The sequence below is a fragment of the Pan paniscus genome, chromosome 4, assembly GCF_029289425.2.
Source record: "Pan paniscus chromosome 4, NHGRI_mPanPan1-v2.0_pri, whole genome shotgun sequence".
Taxonomy (NCBI): domain Eukaryota; kingdom Metazoa; phylum Chordata; class Mammalia; order Primates; family Hominidae; genus Pan; species Pan paniscus.
In genome coordinates, this window is record NC_073253.2 from 8,640,162 (window position 1) to 8,653,072 (window position 12,911).

The window sequence follows — 12,911 nt, forward strand, 5'->3', positions numbered from 1 at the left end:
TTTATTTCAAATTGTGTAGAGCCTGGAGAGGTATTATTTTTGTTTCTATTTGACTCCTCACTGGTATATCTGAGATACATTTCTGGTGTTTGTCTCATCAACGCAGACTCACTGCAGAGTAAAAGAAAAGGTTTCGTATTTGTATCTGTTACAGTTCCAAGATTATCAGGGAGGTAATGATGAAACACCCTCTTCCACGCACTGGGCAACTCATCACCATAGCAACAGATCATTATATAAAGTTCGTCAATTCAGCTGGTCGTTATCCCAAAGCAGCAGACAGCTAATATGTTAAGGAAAGTTCTTTCTCTTAACTTGTAAATGAGCAACTGAATTAAATTGGTCTTGGCACTGGGAGTTCAGCATTACCTTTATATAGCAAAGAGGAATTCAAAGAAGAAAACAGGTCTTTTGGCAAGCATATGCTTGAAAAGGAGATTTTAATTAGCTCAGTTATCAGTTTTGACTAAGGCTTATATTTCCCCAAAAATTATGTTAACCATTTCAAACATTATTTGGCATAAATTACATGCAGCATTCTTTCATCTTAAGGCATTATTTCAAACCACATTCCCCTATGCCACACCTTTGACATATAAGTTCCAGAAAATCAGGTGCTGGGTAACCTAGAATGCCTTATTCACTGTGACCTTGCTGGCTTCCAGAACAGAGTCAGGCACACAGTAGGTTCTTAAGCAGAGCACCTGGTACAATGTGTGGACCCTGGGACCCAACAGCCCCAGTTAGACTCCTGGCTTCCACACTTACAGGCTGTGTGGCCAAGAGCAGTTCATTGACATCTCTGTGTCTCCTTCTCCCCAGTGCCCAGTTCACAGGGTTGGGGGCCACTAAGTGAGTTTATCTGTGTGTTTGCTTGGGTGGTGCCTAGCACACAGAACGCATTGCATAAGAATTTTCTATTATTATTTTACTGCTACTGTTTAGCATGCAGATGGTAAGTCCTATTCAAGTTTTGTCTAAAATCAACAAGCTCCCTGCTTCTATGAATAGTCAACACACATAAACCAGGAGGGGAAATGATATCTCTTTTACAGAGGCTCCTACTGCCTTACTGAAACGCAAAGCAAAATACTCCTTTAAGTACTCAAAATCATAAGTTGATAGCATAAAAGACATTTGCCACTACATTTCCTGTGAATGGAAACCCAATTGTATTTAAAACAAGAGTGCAATCAATAGAGTCCTCTGGGTATCCTTTCTAAAAGCTCTTCCAGCCCCATAGCTTAAAATGTAACTTCAGCCAGACTGAAAATCATTCTGTTAAGGAGGCAATTCAAGGTTCTGAAGGGAAATTACTTGCCTTAGATTTATTGTATCTAAATTACAAAGCAACCACCCAGTTGGTAACATTGGCAGCCCTTCTCTGACAGTCACCAGGCAGGCATCCAGAGTCTAAATTACGCTCTCACCCCCAGCAGTGAAATTTATACTGCATCTGGTCCCATTAGTGTGGGTTGGGATGGTTGAGAAAAATCTATGCAAAGCACTTTTACACATCATTAATGTGAAAGAAAAAAGAGAACTGTGTACTCTATGGAATAAGAAAGTTAATTTGTCATTTTTCGGAGTTGCTGTATTATACCAATTGTAAACTTGGAATGATGACATTCCAAGCTATTTGGTAGCTAGAGTTTTCTCCCGCTTTCTTCAGACATGGTCTTACCTGTTTCTACGGCTTCAGAGACAACCTGAGGCTCCTATTACTGATCCAAACCTTCTCAGGTTTCATAGAAGGATTTCCAGCTGACTCTTAGACCTACCACATGCAATTGGAACTCAGTGTATCCAAAATGGAGATCAATATCTCCCTTTGGACCAAATCTGTCCATGCATCTAAAATTCTGAATTCATTTGCTAGGATGAAATATTCAATCTGACTATCCTATCTTTCAGTTTCATCTGCTGTCTCTTCACCCACAACTGCAGGTCATTTCAATGTCTCCCCCTTTCCAGAACACCCCAAGACTTTCTAGAGCTGCATGCTTTGCATGTTCTGTGCTCTCTCTGCCAGGCAGCCATCTCCCCATCCCCCAAGAGCCAGCTCCCAGGCCTCTGATCTGGGTGGAGGGGGAACCTTTTCTCACCTCCCAGGCCAGCTCAGTGCTCCCAAAGTCCGTGTGCTCACGGAAGGTATTCTTCCTTCAATTAAGATACTGTATTGGGTCAATCGCAGGCTAAATGTCTGTCTTTTGTGTGATGTAAGCTTTTCTTTGCATGACTTGCTGAGTCGAATCGTCATCCATGACACCTTCATACTCTATGGACACACTAGGCTATTGATCAAGCCTTAATGAATGAATACATAAGGATTTCGCAAGTGTAGAGTCATGCCTGGGAAGTCAATCTTTGCGCTCAGGGTTGAAATTTATCTTTCAATTTTCCTGGTTATCACCAAGGAACAGCAGAATAATCATGTTTAAAAATTCTATTGTGTATAGGTGTCCAGAGCAGACAGGTGACCCCTAACTTTCTATGCACCTCTCTTGCTGCCCACTCCACTGAAAGTTGCCCAAGAGGTGAGAAGCTGAAGTGAGGTGGGGTGGGGCAGGGATCTGAAAAGGAAGGCGTGACAGGAGGAGAGCCCTAAATACAGCAGAGTGGTTCCCAAGCTTTATGACTAGAGAAGCTACTCAGGGAGAAGGCTGAGATGAACCTTTCAGGTGCAGCCCCAGAGACTGGGATTTGGGAGGTCTGCAGTGGGCCTGGAGACCGTCATCAACAAGAATTCCAGGTAAATCTAACTCAAAGATCTAGAATGATCCTTTGACCAACAATTAGGTGCTATTGATTTTAGTCCACATCACCAAAGATGCCAACAGTGAGGTCCATGATGAAGGAGCTTTGAGTCTTGGTGACTATTCCTTAACTTCCTAAAGCCTTTATGTAAAGTCTGTAAAGTGTTTAGCACAGGGCCTAGGCAAGGGAAGCACTTTTTGTGTCTTCATCATTGTTACCATGCTGGTGAGGAGGATGAGGATGCCGTGGCCAAGAGCCCCTCCTTCATCCTGGAAGCTCTTCTTTCCATGCATTGAAAAGGCACCCCTAATAGGTCATAACCTTAAGTAGATGCAGTGGACCTTCTGCCTGGCTGCATCTTAGACTCATCTTGGGGCTGTAAAACATTATAAATGCCTGGATTCTGACTTCATGTGCAGAGACCCAAATTAATTGTTCCTGGTAGATGGTAGGAACAGGTGGTTTTTAAAAGCTCTTGAGATCTATGAAATATAAATATAATAGTTGAAAACTACTCATGTCTAAAGCATGAGAGGAAATTGAAAGAATTATAGGTGAGATTCAATTAATGATTAGATAATTCATTTGATTTTCCCCATTATCTAATTCAGTCCCACATACTAAGCCAGAAAATTTACGAGACTGAAACTGTTATACCAAACATTTAGGGGGAGATGTGAAGACATATCATATAGGCTCAACTCTGGCCAGCTACAGGGCCTCTGGTTAGCTGACAGCCTCCAGCTGTTAACTCCTTCAGCCTCCTAACTGGGTCATATATTCTTGGGGGTGGCCCTCAGCCTGAGGTGGTGATAGTTGCCAGGGAATGTGCTTCTTATAGATGCCCACAGCCAGTAGCTGGGCAAAATAGTTGGTTTAGCTCCTAGCCATATTTTGTTCAACTCTTCCAGCAGAAACACCTTGCATAAAGTTCCACACTGGCCTGGGAGAACCTTTTGACAGATCTGTGTCACATTCTGATGGCTCCCTCTGCCCAATTCTGCTTCTTCCTTACTTTTCCTTCCACAGGTATTACTCCTCCAAAATTTCTTGTGCTTCTAGCTCCATCCCTGTCTTCCTCCTGGAGAACCCAACCTATAATGGGGACATCTGGATGAGCAGACCCACTGAAACACAGAAGAAATCTAACGCACTTACAAATCAGAAAAAGCCAGTGGGGTAAGGGAGGGAAGATACTAGAACTCAAACTAGTGGGTGACAGGCCGTGGAGATACATCTTCTCTTTTTATTCACGTTGACAGTTTTGCAGAATAGATATTGTGAATTCTACTTCGTAGATACTAAACCTGGGAACTCCAGTGGTCTAGAAATGTACTGTGTCATGTAACTTATAATAGGTGAGTAAGAATATGATCACAGGCATGTCCAGAACTAAAGCTTATATTTTGCCCTCTACACTACATTGTTCTAGATCCTCCATTTCATAACAGTTTTATCCTTGTCTGAACTCCCACTGCATTAACCATAATCTGAAGAGTTCCCTTTGAACAAATTTGCATCATCCTTAAAGACCTCCTATGGCCAGATATAAACACACCCTGGACTATAATTGTAAATGTTTTAAAGTTAAGGACTACCTTTTATGTTTCTTGTGTAGCCTGAGCTTAACCTAGTAAACAATGTGCCCTCTGTCCATGCTTATTAACCACATGAATAATACCTACATAATACGGATGGTCTTGTTCAGAGAATTAGATGATGTCGATGGCGTGTAAACAAGCAGAATACACTGGGTAGCATCCTATTGTTTAGCATTTATTAATGGATTTTCCCTCCAGAAGCAAAAGTGTGTAATATGCATGTTATGTGAATGACACACCTGGCCAAGTTTGGCTTACTCACCTGACATCACTCTTCTGTTGTTTCTGGTCTTTCCCTGAACAAATAAAACCTTGGTGTTGTCAGAAGTAACCCTTCCTCCCCTCCCTTCAACACAGCAGAGCAGCCTTGACGTGGCTTCTGATCAGGACTTATGTCCTCCTTCTTGTTTCCCCAAGCACAAAGACATGGCTGCCTCATGACAAGGTGGGGACCCATGAGCTGTTTAGGTCTGCAGGTGGACCACTCAGACGACCCTGTCCTTCTGTTTATTTCTGACTCAGAACTGCCAACCAATTGCCCTTGGACACAAATACTAATTAGTTCATTTATTCATTTAGTGAAAATTGAGAGCATAACTTGGGTCATGTTCCTATTTAACTGCTGTTGCTACGAAAATATCAAACTCAGAAGCTTGTTTAATATTTGGGGCTGGACTCAATGTCTACCAATTTCCTCTGATTTTAAAAAAATGAGTTACCTGGAAGAATTTGTTTTCACCTGCCCATGTCTGTCTGGGATGTGGTTCACAGTAAGTGATGTGTTTCCATTTACAAGTCCGGAATTACAAAGGTTCCATTCTTCTAGCCCAAGCATGAACAGGATCTGGCCATTCTGAGGGGTTCTAAGTACTTCAGTGTCCTGCCTCTCACCAGGATGTAGCCTAGAAGGAAGAAAGGGAGGGTCACACAAACTACTTAGGAAAGTGGGCTAGAGGCAGAGCTTCCAGGATCTGAAAATGCATAATCTGTCTCTGGGGAGATGATGGAGAGAGGAAAGCCTACATTTTTTATTTAACTTTCACTTTAGGTTCAGAGGTATATGTGAAGGTCTGTTACACAGGTAAACTCATGTCACTGGGGTTTGTTTTTTTCATCACCTAGGGATTAAGTCCAATACCCAGTAGTTATCTTTTCTGCTCTTCTCCCTCCTCCCACCCTCCAGTCTCAAGTCACCCCCACCATCTGTTGTTCCCTTCTTTGTGTTTATAAGTTCTCATCACTTAGCTCCCACTTAGAAGTCAGAACATGTGATACTTGACCTTCTCTTGCTGTGTTAGTTTGCTGGGATTAATAGCCTCTAGCTCCATCCATGTTCTCACAAAAGACATGATCTCATTCTTTTTTATAAGCATACACTTTTCAACTGTATCTTGAGGAATGAGCAAGTATTTGCCAAGCATAGAAGAAAATTAGGGCATGTGAGGAAGGGAGGTTGGCTTGACCAAAGTATTAGAGACCATGGCTTGTGGACATGTAGGGTTCAGTATCACTTAAAAGGGTGGTGCATTGCGTTGGAGTCAGTGATTCATCCTATCTGTCCCAGCCCGTCTCTTCCATAGAGGCAGAAATGCTCAAAGCTCCTACATGGTTTGATTCTTCAGCATTTGATAAAAACCATATAAAGTTGTGATGGGTAACTGCAAATGTTATATTTGGAATCCAGAGAAGGGTTCTGCATATATGTGCTTTCACAATATAATTAATTGGTTCAAATGTAATTGAACTACTGAGGTCTGTGAAAAGAGTTTGGACACAAGTTAGAAAGCTGTAGCAGAGTTAGTACTCAGAGCCCTGATGGACCAGTCTTTCCACACCTGGCACTCACCTGCTCAGCCCTTAGGTCCAGAAAGTGTTACAGGTACACCAAGATATTGATGCCTTCCAACTTGGAGAAGGCTTCTACTCCTGCAGCCATTACAAACAGCTTTGTTTCCCAACGAACCATACAAACAATATTATTTCCTGTGGTTGTCATGATTGGGAAGCCCTGACTTAGGAAAATCCCTACACCAGGAGACCTGGACAGAAATAGCCATAGCAGCACTGTTGGTGCTAGCAAAAAACTGGAAACATCACATATGACAATCAATGGAATAACATGAAATTCAGGATTACAAAGGGACATTGTATAGTGGTGAAGACTAAGAAATATTGGTTATCTGCATGACAAAATAAAAATGAAAAACAGCAAGTCACACAAGAATGCATATCTTTCCATTTGCCTCCAGGTCAAACCACACAATGCTAAGTGACACTGCAACCATGTCTTTATGTGGCAAAATCATAAAAGAAAGGGGGGTAATAATCGTTACCCAAAGCAGAGGACAATGGGTAGGAAGAGCGTTCAGAGTAAACATCAAAACTGCTGATGAGGTTGTGGGTAAATTTGGGTGGGAGGTAACATAACATTTTCATTTCATTACTTTATATTCAGTACATATGTTTAATACCATATTATTTATGTATTTCTTATTTATTAATAAAACAGATAACTTGTGTTGAACTCAAAAGACACAAACAAATACAAATAAGAGTAAATTATTGGCCCTTGCTAAACTACATTTTAAGATAGCTGGGCGGGTCACTCGGGCCACGCTGTGCATATGCACAGACACCTGCAGATACACACATACACAGTAACAAGGTAGGCCGCTACGTTTAGATGCTAATATGTTACAATAGAAATGTGTTGGTAACAGGTGAGAGGATGAAGGCAACACACTGTGATTCACAGCAGAACTCAGGAAGTGTGCTGACTTTCTTGGGCAATGCCTGGAGCCAAATTTGAAATGGTACCTCTACAACCAGGGTTTGAACATTGGATTGGGGGTCAGACAAGACAGGAGCCTCTGTATAAGACCAGGGAGTAGTTTTGGTGCCTTCCTGGTAAAAGGAACAGAAAGAGTGAAGAAAAGAGTGAGTGGTAGAGAATGGAAGCCAGGGAGATGGCAGAAAACTGCTTACTGCTCTATAAACCCTTCCCTGCCACCATTGAACCTTCAGTAGGAGCGTCGAAACTCATGTGATGCTTGATGTAACTTGTTTGTTTTTGTTTGTTTGTTTGAAAACAGGAACAAGTGAGAGGACTGAGACTGCATTTGTTCAACAGTGAAAGAAGCACATCCCGCCTCGCGTAGACAGGACTTGGTGAGTCTAACCCTAGGGAGTGATAAGAGAAATAATGGGGAGGACTGTGGACATCCTAGGCATAAAAGAAATAAGGAGCCCAATATCTGGGAAGCAAGAAAGCCTTAGCTGACATCTGAGGGTCAGGCATGACATATGCTCTTAAACATTCATGCAGAGAAACAATAGGTTTAAGTTCTGACCCACTGCTGAGATGTGAAGCTGAAGGATCCACACTAATGACATGAAGTCCAGGACCCTCATCTCTCTGGCTTCTGTTGACTTTCCTGTGTGACTCCCCAAATCTTTTCATGGGTGCGGATTTGTTTATGATCTATGAGGTATCCCAGCCCAGTTCTTACTGTGCAGAAGGCAAATTATGAGTCTAATATGGTCTGGCTGTGTCCACAGCCAAATCTCATCTTAAATTGTAGCTCCCATAATTCTGATGTGTTGTGGGTGGGACCCAGTTGAATCATGGGGGTGGGTCTTTCCCAAGCTATTCTTATGATAGTGAGTAAGTCTCATGAGATCTGATGGTTTTATAAATGGGAGTCCCCCTGCACAAGCTCTCTTGCCTGCCACCATGTGAGACATGACTTTGCTCCTCATTCACCTTCCAACATGATTGTGAGGCCTCCCCAGCAATGTGGAACTGTGACTCAATTAAACCTCTTTCCTTTATAAATTACCCAGTCTCAGCTATGTCTTCATTAGCAGTGTGAGAACAGACTAATACAGAGCCTTAACCAAATCCACTGCTTTCCCTAACTGGGATGTAGGTGGCTAAGAGGCAGCCCAGTCTCAACCCTGGTTATACATCCTTCAGCCAACCACATAGACTGTGGCCATGGATCCAGTCAGAAAGCAGGAGGCAGAGGACCAGGGGAAACAGAGGTCTGTGCCTGAAGATGAGGCAGGAGGGAGTGGGCACCAACCACAGGGCACAGGAGAGGCTCTAATTCCTTAGATGGGGATGTGTCTTAGGACACAGGACAAAGCTCAGGCACCAGAGCAAAGGACTGATCACAAGAGAAGATGTCAAAGGCCAGGTCACTCAAATTGGGTGAGAGGTGAAGGCCAGGAGGGCCCCAGAATTGGAGAAACTAGAGGTGTGGGTGAAGGGGCCCCAACTCTGAGAGTTAGAAGGTCCCAAAGACAAGCTTCCAGGTGAACCACTGCAGGTCAGCAACACAACAAATCCCAAGACAACTGGCTTGTATCCAAGTCATGCAGAGAGAAATGAATGCTGCCCAGAGATATTGAAAAATACCAACACTATGTAATTAATACATAGTAATTAATTACATAATTAATTTCTAATTGAGGAAAAAATTATAGTTTAACTCAAAGAGCAGCAGCTCATTATGAAAATTGCCTTTTAAAGACCCAATTTACCAAGGACAAGTGAAGGTCTCTACGGTTGAAACTATTTTTCACTTTGAACCAGTGTTCTTTTGCAGAGGACAAGGTCAGATTTTAGAAATTAATTAAATGTTCATATTGAATCTTTAAATGAAACTCTAAATTCCACTAATTAAGCTTAGAGAACACTTACAATATGAAGGGTCAGATGTTTCCCCTAAAATTCCAGAAAGATATTTAGGCATTCAAATAATTAATCACTGGAGGTTTTATTCCTGGCAAAAATACATGAAAAATGCTGTCGATAAAAGCCTTTACATTAATTTGTGACAATTAAAATCAACTTCTACTGGGCTCAAACCTTTATAACTTTACTTGCCACCTGCTAATTGTAGACAACGCTCAATGTTTTATCACTCCTGGTTCCTTCACAAGTGAACCCTGCAGCTCACCCACTCATTCACCCAACTTCCTTCATTTAGCAGGAGGTCCTATTACCCTCTGCAGCTGCCACTGTCAGAGCTGGGTTCCTGTAAAGAAGTCCAGGCTAAAGCCACAGAGACTGTTGTGGAGGTGAGTCTGGCTGTAGTTGGAGAACAGCGTGATTGGACCCTTCCTATTTGTCTGTCCTGGGCCAATTGGTGGGTGATCTCTGCCGCATCCAACATGGGAGCAAAGAGAAACTGGCAGGCAGAGGTGGAACATGGTGACAAGTGGAGCTCACTTTTCCCATTCCTCCTAACACAGTTCTACTATGCTAGAAGTGACAGCCAGTGGCCACAGCTAGAAAATAATCTGCAGTGTGACTTAACCTGTGTATGACATTCCAGCAGACCACTGAACCAGACAGCAGAAGCCAAAATCATTGCTCTACTGTGTATTTACTACTGTGTGAAGCTGATTCCACTTCAGGTCTCTGCTTAAATTCCTGTCATTAAATGGAAATGTGTTTGGTTTTAAACTTAAAAAAAAAAAAGACAATGTAGGAATGTTCACACATACTTTCTAGTTCAGGAAAGACATCCTCTTTCTTTTTTTTTTTATTATTATTATTTTTTTATTATACTTTAAGTTTTAGGGTACATGTGCACATTGTGCAGGTTAGTTACATATGTATACCTGTGCCATGCTGGTGCGCTGCACCCACTAACTCGTCATCTAGCATTAGGTATATCTCCCAGTGCTATCCCTCCCCCCTCCCCGCTCCCCACCACAGTCCCCAGAGTATGATATTCCCCTTCCTGTGTCCATGTGATCTCATTGTTCAATTCCCACCTATGAGTGAGAATATGCGGTGTTTGGTTTTTTGTTCTTGCGATAGTTTACTGACAATGATGGTTTCCAATTTCATCCATGTCCCTACAAAGGACATGAACTCATCATTTTTTATGGCTGCATAGTATTCCATGGTGTATATGTGCCACATTTTCTTAATCCAGTCTATCATTGTTGGACATTTGGGTTGGTTCCAAGTCTTTGCTATTGTGAATAATGCCGCAATAAACATACGTGTGCATGTGTCTTTATAGCAGCATGATTTATAGTCATTTGGGTATATACCCAGTAATGGGATGGCTGGGTCAAATGGTATTTCTAGTTCTAGATCCCTGAGGAATCACCACACTGACTTCCACAATGGTTGAACTAGTTTACAGTCCCACCAACAGTGTAAAAGTGTTCCTATTTCTCCGCATCCTCTCCAGCACCTGTTGTTTCCTGACTTTTGAATGATTGCCATTCTAACTGGTGTGAGATGATATCTCATAGTGGTTTTGATTTGCATTTCTCTGATGGCCAGTGATGATGAGCATTTTTTCATGTGTTTTTTGGCTGCATAAATGTCTTCTTTTGAGAAGTGCCTGTTCATGTCCTTCGCCCACTTTTTGATGGGGTTGTCCCTGTTTGCAGACGACATGATTGTTTATCTAGAAAACCCCATTGTCTCAGCCCAAAATCTCCTTAAGCTGATAAGCAACTTCAGCAAGGTCTCAGGATACAAAATCAATGTACAAAAATCACAAGCATTCTTATACACCAACAACAGACAAACAGAGAGCCAAATCATGAGTGAACTCCCATTCACAATTGCTTCAAGGAGAATAAAATACCTAGGACTCCAACTTACAAGGGATGTGAAGGACCTCTTCAAGGAGAACTACAAACCACTGCTCAAGGAAATAAAAGAGGATACAAACAAATGGAAGAACATTCCTTGCTCATGGGTAGGAAGAATCAATATCGTGAAAATGGCCATACTGCCCAAGGTAATTTACAGATTCAATGCCATCCCCATCAAGCTACCAATGACTTTCTTCACAGAATTGGAAAACACTACTTTAAAGTTCATATGGAACCAAAAGAGAGCCCGCATCGCCAAGTCAATCCTAAGCCAAAAGAACAAAGCTGGAGGCATCACACTACCTGACTTCAAACTATACTACAAGGCTACAGTAACCAAAATAGCATGGTACTGGTACCAAAACAGAAATATAGATCAATGGAACAGAACAGAGCCCTCAGAAATAACGCCGCTTACCTACAACTATCTGATCTTTGACAAACCTGAGAAAAACAAGCAATGGGGAAAGGATTCCCTATTTAATAAATGGTGCTGGGAAAACTGGCTAGCCATATGTAGAAAGCTGAAACTGGATCCCTTCCTTACACCTTATACAAAAATCAATTCAAGATGGATTAAAGATTTAAACGTTAGACCTAAAACCATAAAAACCCTAGAAGAAAACCTAGGCATTACCATTCAGGACATAGGCGTGGGCAAGGACTTCATGTCCAAAACACCAAAAGCAATGGCAACAAAAGCCAAAATTGACAAATGGGATCTAATTAAACTAAAGAGCTTCTGCACAGCAAAAGAAACTACCATCAGAGTGAATAGGCAACCTACAACATGGGAGAAAATTTTCGCAACCTACTCATCTGACAAAGGGCTAATATCCAGAATCTACAGTGAACTCAAACAAATTTACAAGAAAAAAACATCCTCTTTCTTATCCAAATTTTCCTTTCGACTTTCTCGACTTCATTTTAAGTATGAAAGGGTTGCACATTTAGTTACTTTTATTATATTTTTCTGGGGCTGAGTATTTGAACTAAAAGCAGGAAATTGGGTCTACAATGACAACACTGGTTTAACCTCAAAATTGTTCTCAAATGTTAAACATATTTTAGGGTTTTGCTGGATTCAGAAATCCAGAACGTGCACAGGACATACTTGAACATCAAGTTTGATACATGGGTTTAGCTAACGTATCGCCAGTCAGGATGATAATGATGGATGGTAAATAGATGAACAAGCAGCTGCTTTCCATTCATTCCAACTGTTTAGTGATTTAGCACTTACTAACGTCAGCCAAGATGGAAAAATGAAAAAAAAAGAACTTTATTGTTGTTCATATTGATTTTTATTTGGTCTCCAAGGATCAGTTTCTTCATAATTACAATTTCAGATATTCTCGTCTCAGGAAGTTAGTAAAGACTGCATTGATTCTCCATAAATGTCTCATTAGCAAAGCATCATGCCCTCAGCATCTCTGAAAAGGCATTTTCTTATCTAAAGGCTAAGGCAGAGAGAATCATAAGAACATTGCTTCTCATCATACGGCTGCTCTAAGAGACATTAGCTCTACCCATCCTAAGCATTATTTCAACTTATTATTGATGTTCATGACAGCTATGGTGTTACCTAACAACATCCTTAGGAATATCCTTTAGTAAGAATAACTCCATTTAAAAATCATAAAAGAAATTGCAAGAAGTATATTTTGGCTAATTACATGTTTCAAAAAGGGAATGAAAATATTATAAACCAAGATAAAAATAATCTGATTAGTCTCTAATTGTGGGATTATGCAGCTGCTGCTTTTGAAAAGAAGGAAGGAGGGAAGGAGAAGGGGGGGAAGTAGGAAGCAAGAAAGGGAGGGAGGGAGGAAAGAAGAAAAGGAAGGAAGGAAAGAAGGGAGGAAGGAAGGGAGGGAGGAAAGAAGAGAAAGAAGGAAGGAAGGAAGGAAAGAAGGGAGGAAG